Here is a 13,127-nt window from a genome sequence, read left to right on the forward strand (position 1 = left end):
GCTAAGTGTCACTAATCCGTGAACGCGGCAGTTTGCACTGGTTGATGAGGAGTGTTTGCCCCGTGTTAGTATTGTTTATTTCTATGATTTCAGAGGATATATGGTTTATCAACTATTTATCACTTCCTCCTTCGTTTCATATTATAAGTCGTTTGTTTTATTTTCTAGCCAAACTTTTTAAAATTTGACCAACATTATATAAAAATATAATAGTATTTCCAACACAAAATAAACATATTATCAAAATATATTTAATGTTAGATTTAATAAAATTAATTTGATATTTTAGATGTTGTTAAATTTTTCTATAAACCTGATCAAACTTAACAAAGTTTGACTAGAAAAAAAACAAACGACTTATAATATGAAATAGAGAGTATATTATAAGTAAAATTATATTTTAGTCTTAAGAGAGTCTATATATAGTACCGAGTTCGTCTAGAGCCCTTAAAATTGTAGAGCCGACCTAGTGGCAGGATGGAGGGTTGATTCAGTCGGAGGTCATAAGATAGTGTGCAACATTATAGTTGGCTAGCAGAGCAACTAGTTACTGGAATGTCTAGCGGGCTGGCAGTATTTGCAGTGAGATCTCTAGGATTTTTGGGAGTCCTTGAACTTGGGGATTCATTTAGAAGTAACTTTAAATTAAAAGTTTTGAAGCCATCCGGTGTGCGTGGTTAAGTGATTTCACTGTTTGTGTCTGTTTTTTCTTTTAGATTGGGAAATATGGTTCTCCTCAACTTCTCCGGGTTCGGCGAAATTAAAACCTCCAAATTCCGCTTGCAAGTTTGTGTTTTCAAGGCGAGAAGCTTTTCGGTAGAGCTTTGGAAAATTTTACAGGTCACATATTTCATCCATTTGAGTTTAACTTTTCTATGGTTGATTATAGTTGATTCTTGTGTGCTTCTAAGCGTGAAAAAAAATCAAAAAATTAAAAAAAAAATCCGGGGAAGAGGGCGCTAGCCACATTAACGCGCTCCCCCTGCCACCTCAGCGTCGACCCGCCACGGTGGTAGGAGGACGGCGCCAGAGAGGCTGGCGCCCTCCTGTTGAACGATGGCGCCATCGACTCTGACGCCCTAGAAAGGATCATTTCCGGGATAAGTTTATTTAGGGGTCTTTGTCAAGTGAGTTTTCAAGAGAACCAAATTGTAAAAAATCCATGTCTCAATGCTTAGCTTTTGACAGGCCACTCATGAAAAGCGCTGAGAAGGCAAAGATGGACACATCGCAGTTGATACCAGCAATTCACAATTGAATGGCAACGTGTTGCATATGATAATGACAATCTAGGTTTTAAGTGGACCTCCAACTCACCTCACGTGCAAAGGAAAACTATATGTTGATTATTCAAAGGAAAATTGTAAAATGCGTACCACCATTACCAATAATGTCTAAGAGGAATATAATGGTGGTGACAACAAATCTGACATCATCACCACATTACTCATTTTACAATTTTTACAAAATAGTCCCTAATATTTTTTAATATCAAAGAATAGTGTAGTGTTTTAAATAAGTAAATATCATATATTTAAGGAAAAAGTACGAATTACCCCCCGAACTATCGCGGTCGTCCGAATTACCGCCCTGAACCACAAAACCGGACATTCCTCACCCCTAACTATGCAAACCGGACGAATTACCCTCCTCGAATCAATTTAGAGCGGTTTTGTCCAACGTGGCGCACACGTGGCAATCCAGTCAGCGTTTTTTAATTAAAAAATTATGGGACCCGCATGCCATACTCTTCTCTTCTTCCCCTCTCTCTCTATTCTCTCTCTCTCTCTCGCTTTTTCTCTCTCGCAGCGGACGGCGCGGGGACGGCGAGGACGGAGGCAGCGGCAGCAGAGAGGCGAGGCGGCGGCGGAGGCAGTGGCGGCGGCGAGGCGAGGCGGCGGCGGAGGCAGCGGCGGCAGGGAGGCGAGCTGCGGGGCAGGGCGGCGGAGGAGGCGAGCGGTGGTGGGAGCTCGCGCTGCTCGCGGAGGAGGCGAGGCGGCGGCGGCGGCGGAAGAGGCGAGCGGCGGTGGGGTGCGGCGGCGGCGAGGCGAGGCGGCGGCCGACAAAAGATGGGGGAGGGGAGAGGCGCGGCGGTCGGCGTCGCCGCCGGTGGGTCCGCAGCGGAGGGGGCGCAGCTCGACCGGGCTCGCCGGCCGCCTCTTCCCTCTCTACCGCCTCGCCTCGCCGCCGTCGCCGCCTCCTCCGCCGCACCCCGCCACCGCTCGCCTCTTCCGCCGCCGCCGCCTCGCCTCCTCCGCGAGCAGCGCGAGCTCCCGCCGCCGCTCGCCTCCTCCGCCGCCCAGCCCCGCCACTCGCCTCCCCGCGCTCGCTGCCTCCGCCGCCGCCTCGCCTCGCCGCCGCCGCCGCTACCTCCGCCGTCGCCGTCCTCGCCGCCCCCGCGTCGTCCCCGTGAGCCGTGAGAGAGAAAAAGCGAGAGAGAGAATAGAGAGAGAGGAAGAAGAGAAGAGGATGACATGCGGGTTCCACAATTTTTTAATTAAAAAAACGCTGACCGGATTGCCACGTGTGCACCACGTTGGACAAAACCGCTCTGAATTGGTTTGAGAGGGGTAATTCGTCCGGTTTACATAGTTAGGGGTGAAAAATGTCCGGTTTTGTGGTTCAGGGGGTAATTCGTACGACCGCGATAGTTTGGAGGGGTAATTCGTACTTTTTCCTATATTTAAATAAGCAAACAAGTAATACTAACATATTTGATAAAAAAAATATTGTCTTTGACATATTATAATATAATTTTCTTTTACACATGGCGCGGCAAAGCAAGTGTATTTTACTAGTCTCACATGACATTTGCATAATTAGCCTAGTATATTACTCCCCCATTCACATTTGATCATCATATATGCTCTGAACATCAAGACCAAGGAGATTTATTCCGGTCCAACAAAAAAATACCTCGAGGTATACCAAATTGTTTCTAATCATTGGATCTAATTGGACGGGATGGACATTGTTAGATCAACGATCGGAAATGATTTGGTATCGTGAGGTACCGGTATCTCGAGATATTTTTTGTTATAGCGAAGCAAAACTCTTAAGACTAACATTCAAGCTAGCACGCAGCCATGATGAACAAACCGTCGATCTTACAAACATGCATATACATAAGTACCAAATTTTACCGTATCAATCTCTTTTTGCCATCAACATGCATATTTTTTCCTGGTTACTGCTGCTGCGTCCTCTTCCACATGAGGATGGGAGGTGTTGGGAAGAAGGCGGCCAGGGTCTCAAGAATGGGCTGCTCGGCAACAGTCGCACTGACCCGCAGTCCCACACGCAGCTGCACCGCCAATTCCACCCCCAATGGAACGGTGACTAACACCGTCCTCTCGTGTGTGTCACTCTACTACAGTGAGCACGATGTCCTGCAGTGGTAGATCAGGATAGTTGGCAGTTGCCTTCCCTGTGAGCTGCGAGATTAACTCTGGAAGAATTTAATTTTGTCTTTTCCAGAGGCCATTTTTTTCATAGCAAGGTTTGCACTTTCGATTTCAGTAGCACTGAAATTTATGAAATTTCATGATTCTCAGTACTTTTTGACCGAAGTTATGTGAAATTATAACAAATTTTGACTGAATTTAAATAAACTTTCGCCAAGTTCAATAATCGTTTGAGGAAATCCAAAAATTTCGGTCGATATTGTGACTTACCCAGCGGTTCAAAATGAACGAAATTTCGAACCGCGATTCCAATCACTGGTTGACAGCACCGCGTGATTAATTACAGAAGAAACGGGTAATAGAATGCCTAGCACGTCGGCATCATTGCTAGTGTCATCTTTAAGACTTTCTCAGACACCTAGATTTCTGGGTTCATTTAGAATTTAAGATTGAAGTTTTGAAGCTATGCGATGTGTATGATTATATCGTTTGACTGGTCGAGGGTATTTTTGGTTTCGATAGTGCAAAACAGATGAACTCACGACATGTTCGAATCTCGATCGGTTGTGCTTGAACATTATGAGGTTACGACCATAACCCTAGCTAACTCGTACTCCCTCCATTTCTAAATATTTTTTTTTACCTTGAATACTGCCAGGACTTTGCCCAGCAGTGCCGTTTCTAAATATTTGACACCGTTGACTTTTCAGCATATGTTTAACCGTTTGTCTTATTAAAAAACTTTTGTAAAATATGTAGAACTATATGTATACATATAAGTATATTTAACAATGAATCAAATGATAGGAAAAAATTAATAATTACTTAAATTTTTTTAATAAGACGAACGGTCAAACATATTTAAAAAAAATCAGTGATGCCAAATATTTAGAAACGGAGGGAGTATTTGACAGTGCGTGCAGTCCTTATAAGTCAATGTATTGTCCATTTCCTGGGCAATTTTGTTCGGTTCCTTTAGTGATCTCAAAATTTCAGACACCTCGGATATTTTTTTTAATTGAAAGAGATTTGTTTGTTTTATTCTAATTTCTTCGCATCTAGTGAAAACTTGTTTAAATTGCTTCATATTAAATAAAAAATATCTTACAATTTTAATTTCCATCGATGGGATTTTGCTTCAGATATATCTTGAGATTGACAAAGTCAACATTATAAATGCAAGCGCACGTGCAAGTCTAGAATTTGAAACAAGTGATAGGTTCCATCACAAAGAATTTGAAATCAGCTAAGATATGTCCACTTTGCAATTCTCTCACAATTTTAATGTCGATACGATTTTGCTCGAGAAATACCTCAAAACCCTCCCGCAAGGTTCTCCTCAAAGAAAATAAATTAATCTCTGAAGGCACACATATGTGCAATTTATGCTTCCTCTCACACTCGTTCTACCTTCACTATGGCCGTGTTTAGATTCAAAATTTTTCTTCAAATTTCCAACTTTTTCATCACATCAAAATTTTCCTACACACACAAACTTCCAACTTTTCTATTATATCGTTTCAATTTTAACAAAACTTCCAATTTTGGCGTAAACTAAACACAACCTATGAAATAAAGCTCCAAGTGTGACAGTAGAAAATACTAGAGTCGTCAAATCACACCATTCACTATCAAATAAAGCTCCAAATGTGACAGTAGAAAAATACTAGAGTCATCAAATCACACCATCAAGAGCAACAGGACCATGCAAAGGTGAACAAATATGTTTCCTACTACTAGTACAAACACACACATTTCCCCTGATATGGTATGATTGTGTCTTGTGCTCATATAGTCCACATGAGGATAGGAGCTAGTGTCGGGAAGAGAGCGACCATTGCACGAAACTTTTGTACAAGGGATCGAGCACACAATTCAGCAGAGCAGCTGCATCCACGGCCCGGCTGAGTGATCATCGTCAGGGGCGGGTCCAGAATGAGATTAGAGGGGGACTCATTTTTTTCTTCCTTCTTCAGCCCCTCTATTCTTCTTTCTTTCCCTCTTCTTCTCCCTTCCCTCTCTCCAGGGACGGATCCAGCATGGGGGTGGCGGGGTCTCAAGCCTCCATTACTGGTGTGAAAACTATAAGAGCGCCCACTAAAATTTTTACAATATGTAGATGGGAGGAGGACTGTAACTCTATCTAGTTTGCTCAGACTCTACTGCTATTTCTTTTTAGATCAGCCACTGCCTTTCTCCTTCTATCAATAGTGACCTAGCGGGGTAGAGAAACTCGAATCCCTGCATCACCTATGTTGGATCTGCTCTTGGTCACCGTTATCTCACAACCCAATAAAAACAGTGATTAACAATGAGTACAAGCGTCACTAATCTGTGAACGTGGCGATTTGCACTTTGATGAGGAGTGTTTGCCCCGTGCTAGTAATATTTATTTCTATGTTTTTAGAGGATATATAGTTTATGAATCATTTATTATACTATAAGTAAAATAATATTTTAATCTTAAGAGTATATAGGGCTGAGTTTGTCCAGAGCCCTTAAAGTTGTAGAGCCGTCCTAGTGCCAGGATGGAGGGTTGATTCGGTTGGAGGTCATAATATAGTGTGTAACACTATAGTTGGTTAGCAGACCAACTGGTTAGTGGAATGTCTAGCGGGCTGGCAGAATTTGCAGTGACATCTCTAGGATTTTTAGGAGTCCTTGAACTTGGGATTCATTTGGAAGTAAGTTTAAATTAAAAGTTTTGAAACCATCCGGTGTGCGTGGTTAAGTGATTTCACTGTTTGTGTCTGTTTTTTTAGATTGGGAAATATGGTTGAACTTATGACGTGTACGAATCTCAATAGTGCCAGAATATATTTGAGGTTATGATCATGAATTCAAAATGTGTTTTACAAATAGTTCTTTTTAAGAGTAAATTGTATTTACGGTGCATTAACTTGGTATGTGGATGTAATTTGGTACAACAACTTAACTTTAGAAATGAGCGTCCTAGTGTAACAACTTAAATTTGGTGCAATTTAGTGTAAGAACTTTATAAGTAAGCGTACGATTGAAATAACTTGCAATGTGAGTGCGATTTTGGTACAATAAGTTAATGCAATGCAGCAACTTAATTGTTTTGAGAACTTTTTGTTATACAAATTTAATTTTTAAGTATACTAGCTGGGATTTGTATAAGCATACTTAATTTTTCATGTTAATATCTAAAAGCCAATTAAACTTTATTATGTAGAAAATTTTAATTGCGGTTGAGATTTGGGAAGGTGAAGATAAAAAAAAAATCAAAATCAGTGGTGCAAATTGGATATCCATTGTAATTATTAAAGATTAAATTTAATATTATAAGGTAATATTAGTAGGATTACTATGTGATGGCATATTGACATTGTGAAAGAAAAATTCCCATGGCACTCGTTAACCAGAACAACACATACTTAGCCAAGTTTGTATACTAAAATACTAAATTGTCACGTTTTTTTATTAGAATGCACCCACATACCAAGTTGTTATACTTGGTCATTCAATTATTAAGTTCTTGTACTATATTGCACCCACATGTTAAATTATTATACCATGGATGCAATTTACTTTTATATATAAATCAATGCATTGTTTCAACAACTATTTCCTGACCGAAACCACCATGTATAGTCAAACATGTCCCCTTTTTATTGTTTCCTATTACATACTCATTTTGACAACAACAAAATTTAGGCATATAGTATAATACTACATCCGTCACAAAATATAAGAGATTTTATCAATGCAAATGTATAGCTAAAATTTTTTATGTTTTAGGATAGAGGTAGTATAATGTTGTTTTTTTTCTAAGTAGTACAACCTGTACAAGGCATCCTTTATGAAATAGTGGTCTTAGAAGAAATTTTAGGAATTGAGCTAGTTTTTATAAAAGCTTTGTAAACTTCATGTGTTTGGAGAAAGACTTTATAATGCATTAAATATATTTATAGGATAGAAGGAATATGCTTATATATACAAGTAATTAAGTCAATTGCATATTCTTTTGTATATATCTAGTTACTTTCGTAATCTTTTGGCAAAATTTTGTTACGAAACACTAAAATTTTGGATTAACTTGATGATGTAAAAAAACATGGTTGTGCTCTAATGCTTTTTTTTTTGTGAAAACGCTATGTAAAATATTGATTTTGCCCCATTCTTTTTCCTTTCTACCAATCCCAAGTGTATGCAAGACCGAGAATGGACCCATGACTTCTTAGTCCTGCCTTTTTAGTTTACAACACAAGACAAACTCAGAAAGGTACAATAGTGAGTTCTTCAACCGGATATATTATTTTAATGGGGTAACTATCTACTAGCAAATAACTACAATTATTACAATTATTTTATGAGAGAAATAATCTCAACCATGAGTATATATCCTATAGCAAAACCAAGTTTGTTCCGTGGTGTCTTCCATCAAATGACGTATTTTTCGGTGTCCTATATAAAATTTTGTGTTTTTTTTGTCCACAACTAAACAGTTGAGCAGTACTGGTGTGAGCAGAGCAGCAACTAAAACCTAAGGACAAATAATCTAATACAGATCAAGAGCAAGTGGTCAGCACTTAGCCGCAGCCATTCAATCATCTCGATGGTTTGATAAACGTTTCGATGGGACTAAAACTTTCTAGTCTCTGTCACATCAGATGTTTGGACACTAATTAGAAGTATTAAACATAGATTAATGATAAAACCCATTCCATAACTCTAGACTAATTCGCAAGACGAATCTATTGAGCCTAATTAATCCATGATTAGCCTATGTGATGCTACAGTAAACATTCTTTAATTATGGATTAATTAGGCTTAAAAAAATTTTCTCACGAATTAGCTCTCATTTATGTAATTAGTTTTGTAAGTAGTCTATATTTAATACTCCAAATTAGTGTACAAACATCCGATGTGACAGGGACTAAAGTTTAGTACCTGATCCAAACACCACCAAGCACCGAGAAGGCAAGATGTTAACATGGCACAACGTATATACTCTCTCCATACTAAAATATAAGTATCTATAAGTTATTTAAAAATAAAGAAATATTTTGAATTGCTTAGATTCCCTTCCAAGCACCACATGGCTAAAAATATGAGTTCCCATGCATTGTAATCAGTGCATTAAAAATGCTTATATTACGGTATAAATTTTAAATCCTAAAAATACTTATATTTTGGAATGAAGAAAGGACATTGTTTAGACCACAACTCACAATCGAATGTGTTAACCGTGAAATTTGATAAGCCCCTAAGAGAATTATCACATCACCAATAGTCGGATTCCTGCTATATTCGGTTAAGGAAATTAATCTATTAAAGAAAGCTTATCCAGAAGTGACCGAGTTCAAGGAGGATGTAGCATGACAGGTTATCTATTAATTCTAAATAGTTTGTTAGTTTCCTTTTATCTTTAGGAAAGTGTGTTTAGTGTCCCATAAGGACTTTATGCTTTCCTTTTATCTTTAAGAAAGTTTCTTTCTTGTCCTATAAGAACTAGTATCTACCTATGGGTATAAATATGTACACCCGGGGTCATTGTAATTTATCTCTCGATCAATACTACTCTCGGTGCATCGCCACCCTCTTTTCTGAGGTTTTACTTCTCAACCGGCGAAATTTGGCACCTGGCGCGGGGCTGCATCGGTTCAGTTTGATCTCCGGCGAAGGGGTAAGTGCTACGTTCCGTCGGCCGTGGTGAATCTATCGGCTACATTGGTGTTGTTCAAGGCTGCATCCCTTCGATCTCTTGGATCGCTCTGGTTTGGTTGATATATTTGCCTACCTGATATCTTAGTTCTATCTTGTAGACCCCCGTTTTTATAACAGGAATCAATCGTGTAAACAGTACCATTTCCCTGGATCAAGTAGTCTGGTACACACGAATTCATAGCTGAAATACCAAGTGCACATATACGAGAGTCTAGTACGAATTATTACATCATAAGCCCGCAGGCACAGTCTTAAATCATCGGACCGAGCGGTCCGGAATACATTCCAAAAACAGAAGTAGGTAAGGCAGCGGCACACCATTGCCACAGGCAACGACCGTAGCTAAGACCTACTGAGCGCCATCGTCTTCATCACCCTCCTGGTAATAGGCATAGGGATCCTCCGAAGCTTCATCTCCGACCTCTGATTAAGTTTATATTTGCAAGGGTGAGTACCAACCGTACTCAGCAAGCCACCACAGCAACAATGCATATGACAGGGGTATTCAAAGGATGGCTATGGTTCTTTTGCGCAAAGCAAGTTTTGTAATTCTTTTCACAAACCTAAGACCTAACACAGACTGATCAACTTTTAGTACTAGTGTTCATATTAAACAATGATGGTTCTGTCCACCATCCATTGTGATCCAAAGGATAGCTTCCTGCCATTGAGTCATCATGGTTTTCTGAGGACGTCTACATTCCCGCCTCTCAGGAAGTGGCTTCATCAGTATAGAAATCATCATGCGATATCCCATCCCACACAAGTTAAGAATTTAGAGTCTAGCCAAGTGTAATACATGTCCTGGTGCTCAATAACCGCGAGCACGGCTATTCGAATAGATTTGGTTTACTCACACTGCAGTGGATGTACACTTTACCCGCACTCCGCGACTGCCCAACATATGAGCCTCGTCCCAACACATGAGACGCGTCACGGCAAAGCTTTTCGATAACCTCGCATTGGCAGTACCCGCTCCATGAACTTTACATCCTCATGCACTCTAGGCGTACACGGTTTCTAGCAGTGAGAGGAGTTCTGGCGCACCCGGGAAGGAAAGACTCACACATGCATTAAGTTATAATTATGTTTAAATTCTCTCATGGCAGTCCTACCGATGGCGACACCACTGTAGACACCCGCCTCGCGGTTCTACCAATGGCTGCCCCACCGTAGAGCCCCTGCCTCACACATCAAGAAACCACTATGCATGGATACTGCATCCGCTCAGCTATCTATTCCGCTAGGTCTATACCCATATGAGAAGTGCGGTTGTACGGGGGTCGTTTCATGCTTAACTTCATGGCTCGGTCCTTAATTGACCGGGGACGGTACCAGCCTTTTCCGGATACCACCCAAATCCTCCGTTCGCCCCAGTCGAAAACAGTTGTTTAATTTTATTTCTCCTTTCACAAATCATGTCATCAACATCATGGCAATGTGGCGCTCATGTCTCCACATGCCGCATCTCAATTACCTTCCCAAAGGTAGTTGCCCAAGCATATAGCATTTGACAAATATGAGTATGCATGATTCTAGAGTGGCATCTCTAAGCATTTGTCATAGTTGACTAGGGACTCATACGTAATCATGGTTACAAGGGAATAAGGGTAAACAATAATCAAGGTATGGCATATTCACAAATAGGATGTTCATCATTGCATGCAATCTTATTTGTAAATAAAAATAATTTCACAATTGGGATCAACATGTTCAAAGAATAGTGATGACTTGCCCTGCTTAAAGTCTTGCGTGTCTTGGCCTTCACTTGGATCCGCAACTCCCTCGGGCTCTATAGTTACGTGTGAAAATTAATTTGAATTCGGTTAGAATTCAAATAAAATCCAAGTAAATACAAATGGAAGTCGAATGCGAAAGTCGATTCTTTTATATTAACTTTACTATTCGCGAACTAGGGCAAACCCAATTTCGATCTATATATCCTAAACTATTTTGCGGGTATAAATATTTTGTTATCATAAGTTTTTAATTTAAGCTACCCGAGCATTATATTCATATAATAGGTTAGAAATTTCTATCGCGAGCTAAATATCGGACGGAATTCTAAAATTATCTTATAATATTATACGATTTAATTTAGTCTATGACTAAACGATTAAATATAATATACGTCTAAAATTCCTAGTGATTAAATCCGAATTTTCTACCGTGAATCGATTACTTATAGAGATTACCCAAAAATAATCTATAATAGTCTATAAGAATTCATCTAATTGTTTAGTTATTAATTACATCTAAATTACTACCGCGGATTGATTTCTTATGGAAATTACCAAGAATAATCTATAATTTATATTAAATTTTGCAATTCTACGACTATAATTAATCTATAATTAAATTCTAATTATTTTAAATTTTCTAAACTATTAACCTCCCTATTCTATTCCCCTTTCTTTTTTTTTCTTTTTCTCTTTTCTTTTCTTTCTTTTTCTCTTTTCTTTTCTTTCCTTTTTTCTTTTCTCTCCCTCTCTTTCTTTTTCTCTTTCTTCTTTTCTCTCTTTCTCTCCCTCCTGGCTTCTTCTCTTCCTCTCTCTCGGCTCTCTCTTCCTCTCTCTCTCTCGGCTCTTGCTACCCGGCGGCGATGGCGGCGGAACGAGGGGAGGGGCGGCGGCTTACCAACGGCGATGGAGGCGACGGCGGCACGACGACGGCGCACGGCGCGGCAGCACGAAGGCGGCGGTGCGGCGGCACGAGGGCGGCGCGACGACGGTGCACGGCGCGGCGGCACGAAAGCGGCGGTGCAGCGGTGCGAGGGCGGCGGCGCGGCGGCACGAAGGTGGTGGCTTGGTGGAGAGGGAAGAGGGTAGAAAGAGGGAGATGGAGTGGGGGAAATGGAGAGGGAAAAGTATTTATAGGGAAGAGGGGGAGAAGGAGAGGGGGAGGGCGGCGGCTTATGGCGACGCGACGGGCAACACGCGGCGCGGCAGGCGGCGATGGCGACGGGCGGGCGGCGCGGCGCGGGGCGCGAGGCGGCGACGCGACGGGCGAGCGGCGCGGCAGGGTGCGGGGCGCGAGGCGACGACGCGACGGGCGAGCGACGCGCGGGTGCGGGGCGCAAGGCGGCGACGCGACGGGCAAGCGACGCGCGGGCGCGGGGCGCGAGGCGGTGAGAGGGCGGCGCGCAGCGACGGGACGACGGCGCGGCGATGGGACGGGTGCGTGGCGCGGGCTCGAGGCGCGGGGCGACGGCGCGCGGCGGCAGGCGGCGATGGCGACACACGCGCGGCGACGGACGGACGGCGGGCGCGTGGCGCGAGGCGACGTGATGGCGGCGCGGTGCGGCAGCGGCAAAGCGACGGCGCGCGGCGCGTGGGGCGCGAGGTGCGCGACACGACGGTGACGGCGACAGCGGCGATGGCGACGGCGCGCGGCGGCAGACGGCGACGGCGATGGCGCGGGGTGGCGGAGACGCGGGCTCAAGGCCGGCTACGGCGCAGAGGTGGGAGAGGAGGGGAAAGGCTAGGGACCACATCGAACGCCTACGCCATAATGAATAGTGTATTTTCCTATTTATCCCGATTTTAGTTTATTTCCTATATAAATTTGATTCTATAATTTCTAAATCTTGCATAAACGAAGTTTACTCAATATGGGTATTATCCCAACCAATGGATCCACTCTAGATTAATTGTACCCATATTTTATTTTTATATCATTTACTTGATTTTAATTAGAATTAATTCTCACCCCGTCGTATTTTCAGATTTAATTAATACGAATATGATCGCGATAATATTTTATTCATTTCTATCCTCACCTCAACCTTTATTTTAAATTATTATTCAGTTATTTATTTTGCTCATTTAATTTTAGGTTTTATTCCTAATCAATTGTTCTTTATTTGCGTTCTACAAACTCCGAAATCAAAATTCAATGGAATAAGCGAATAAAGTCAGCATGATGCAATTTATTTAAAAAGTTTTATTTTTGAAGGCCCATATTTTTAGAGTTTAGATTTTTGTCGGTCGAATTTTCAAGGTGTTACATATCTATAATTGCATTGTGTTTAGA

The sequence above is a fragment of the Oryza glaberrima genome, chromosome 3, assembly GCF_000147395.1.
Source record: "Oryza glaberrima chromosome 3, OglaRS2, whole genome shotgun sequence".
NCBI classification, from domain to species: Eukaryota; Viridiplantae; Streptophyta; class Magnoliopsida; order Poales; family Poaceae; genus Oryza; species Oryza glaberrima.